Source organism: Schistocerca americana, chromosome X (genome assembly GCF_021461395.2).
Source record: "Schistocerca americana isolate TAMUIC-IGC-003095 chromosome X, iqSchAmer2.1, whole genome shotgun sequence".
NCBI classification, from domain to species: Eukaryota; Metazoa; Arthropoda; class Insecta; order Orthoptera; family Acrididae; genus Schistocerca; species Schistocerca americana.
Window position 1 is genome coordinate 130,914,215 of NC_060130.1, and position 3,472 is coordinate 130,917,686.

Sequence of the window (3,472 nt, forward strand, 5' to 3'; positions counted from 1 at the left end):
ACAGTGTAATCACATGTTTTCAAGTTTGAGCGTGTCTATTTGCGACGCTTTCTACAAAGAAATGTCAATAGCGAGGATAATGGCCTCTTTTTTTTCCACCTATGCCTCTGAAAGGCACACACTAATGGCTTTTTTCCAGGCGACTGTCGCACAGGTGGGTGCCCACGATGCATTACGTGAAGGTGGTCACTTAACTTTCTTACCGAAATAATTACAACACCAGTTTGCACTACAGTGACAGTCTGATATAAAAAATTTCACAGGTCGAGAATTTGCGTTGCAAATGTGCAGAAACAAAATCCTATTAATATAACAGTGTGGAAAAAATTTTCACCTGCATTGTGATACATTCACGCATTTACACACATTTCATAACTCTTAAAGTACGATTCTCAGCTTATTGATCATAAACATACCTCAATAGCATAATACACATCGTCATCGTGATAACGTCATAACATCTCAGTCAATTCTCGAAATCGTCGTAGCTTCCTCCAATAATTTCAGAACCAAAAAAAAATTATCTGCTCATTTCAGTAGTGTCATCTACCTCATATGTACTTTAAAATCATGATCCCATACCAAATACATCATTCAAAGCTCTCATAGTATCGCAATGGTTCTGAAAAAAATATCAACAGTTCACAAAGTACAGACAAAATATAATTTCATAAGTGTGAAGTTATACAACTGTGTAATTGCGTAAACATCTGTCACTAACGTAGTAAAAAAAAAGTTTGTTTCTCTGTTAAATAACCAGGTAGCTGTGTAATTCTGTGTTGGAGAAATATGGTACCGATGTGTAAACTTGGATAAGCAAGTACCATATTAGCTAGGGCTCCTTGTGCTTGCCAAACACATGGTACACAAAGTAAGCGTGTACCCCCCTGAGGATTAATGTAATTATACCCTCAGGTGTTACAGATTACAGCAATGGAATGAAATGTATCACGGAAAACCTTTGTATTATTGAAATTCAAAAATCTTTAAAAATAAATGTTTTAAGTACAAAATTAATCACTCAAATACGTGTACTGTAGCGCTAAACTGTGCGTCTTGTTGTAAGATAATCTCTGTGGAAGTGTCGTAGTTATCGTCCTCTGTAAGCAAAGTTTTGCTGAAATCAATGTACTTACCTCATCATAAACGAAAGTGAAATGCTTTGCATATAGATATCGTAGTTATTACGTACCTTACCGTGATCAAGAAAGTACTATAATGTAATGTATTGTTGTGCTGCAAAAGAGGCTGTCTTATTGTAGCTATACCACAAAAGTTACTATTAAAACATGTTTTGCTTTCCAGAAGAATTCAGAAAAACTGTGCAGATATAAAACAGAAACACCTGAAAAGCAACATTGTAAATGGTCACTCATTAGTAGCGTCGTGATAAATTCGTGTAGCTGTCACATAAACTAACCACTGTGTCGTCTGGTATCTCACAGAAAGTACTTTAAATCCAGAATGTATTTTCAAGCAAACCAAAATGTTGCATTAAAATCTCATTAGCAGTGCCAGTATATGTTCTAAGTATGTAAGCCTGATAGTCGTTACGTAATCGTGCAACTAACAAGCAAGAATGTACAAATAACAACACTGTGTCGTCTGTTCACTATAACAATGCATTCGTAATTTATGTTTAAAAATGTTCCCTAGGTTCTAGACTGGATAGTTAACTTCAAAACATTGTTGCATGTTAACAGCTTCTCAGTGTGACAAATTGTACTAGTAGCGTGAAGTGAAAAGTTTTATGCCAAAGACTAAGTTAAAAGCAGATTATCTCTCTATATATATGAAGACAGTAACTTGTTCTCGAAAGAACAGTTACTGTTGATGACCGTGCAGCTTTTCCCTGGAATAAATGATGACTAACTAACAACCTCAGCTGCCGACTGGTGTTGTTGTTATACCTCGATGTGGACAGCTGAAAATGTGTGCCCCGACCGGGACTCGAACCCGGGATCTCCTGCTTACATGGCAGATGCTCTATCCATCTGAGCCACCGAGGACACAGATGAACAGCGCGACTGCAGGGACTTATCCCCTGCACGCTTCCCGTGAGACTCACATTCCCAACTGTCCACAATTCTACATATGTGTTGTACCTTATAGACATTTGCCCACCCACTCATTACTCGCGCACGCTTTGTCGATTCCCGTAAGAGTTTGGGCCATGTAAGCAGGAGATCCCGGGTTCGAGTCCCGGTCAGGGCACACATTTTCAGCTGTCCACATCGAGGTATAACAACAACACCTGTTGGCAGCTGAGGTTGTCACTTAGTCATAATTTATTCCAGGGAAAAGCTGCACGGTCATCAACAGTAACTGTTCTTTCGAGAACAAGTTACTGTCTTCATATATATGTAGTTAAAGGCTACCCAGCCATTGACCTTCGTCTGTGCGAATGCGCACAAGTTGCCCAAACTCTTACGGGAATCGCCAAAGCGTGCGCGAGTAATGAGTGGGTGGGCAAATGTCTATAAGGTACAATACATATGTAGAATTGTGGACAGTTGGGAATGTGAGTCGCACGGTAATCGTGCAGGGGATAAGACCCTGCAGTCGCGCTATTCATCTGTGTCCTCGGTGGCTCAGATGGATAGAGCGTCTGCCATGTAAGCAGGAGATCCCGGGTTCGAGTCCCGGTCGGGGCACACATTTTCTGCTGTCCACATCGAGGTATAACAACAACACCTGTCGGCAGCTGAGGGTGTCAGTTAGTCATCATAGATTATCTCTCAACAAACGGTTTTACATGTGAAATGTGGTGCAAGCCTTTACTCTTCCTAGTGCTCAGAGTTAACTTCAAAGCAATTATCATGTTGTATACATCGATAAGGAATGCTAAAATTTTTTCCAAGGTTAGAGTCTATGTTATTTTTCTCTGAGCCAGCCGGCGCACGTGGCTGCCTGCGGTGTGAGTCATTGCCTATTGTCTCTTTGATGGTGCGCGTCGTTATTGGGATTTGGAGACCTAACTTCTACAAATTCACCTTGTCGAGAGGGCCCTGCCCTGTTTGAATCCCGCCAGTTCTGATGCAATTCAGGTCTGTCGTTACGATTATATCGTCAGTCGTCATGTCGGTAGTTCCTGTAGTTTCTTTCTTGTCGGTTAAGTGGCGGAGAATTTCTCCCTGAATTATCACTGCACGGTGGACCGTTGCGTCTGAAGTTATTCTGTCTCCCGCGATAATAATAGTTCTGGTTGCTATATTGTCTGTTTCTATGATTGTCTCTGTCATATTCATTACTACGGAAATGCGATCTTTCTTTGTAACTATTACTCTGTCAGTGGTTGTCAAACGGGTGGTGTCTGTTTTGGTTACGATTTACGTTGTAAGAATAGCCTTGTCGTGTCCAGTTATTATTTCTTTCATCGCGGAATTGCGACGGATGTGACCTGTAATTGTTGTGTTCCTGTTTTGGCATTCCGCGATTGTCAGTGTCAATTTCTAATTCTTGTAAGAGTCCC

The 3,472-nt window shown here is 40.7% G+C and overlaps 2 non-coding genes across 2 annotated transcripts; one reads left to right on the forward strand and one right to left on the reverse strand.

Annotated features, from left to right (window-relative positions):
- Positions 1-1,935: 1,935 nt before the first annotated feature.
- Positions 1,936-2,009, reverse strand: Trnat-ugu. Its single transcript has one exon. It is a non-coding gene; the product is annotated as a tRNA-Thr (tRNA).
- A 571-nt stretch (positions 2,010-2,580) lies between these two features.
- On the forward strand, positions 2,581-2,654 carry Trnat-ugu. Its single transcript has one exon. It is a non-coding gene; the product is annotated as a tRNA-Thr (tRNA).
- The last annotated feature ends 818 nt before the right edge of the window (positions 2,655-3,472 follow it).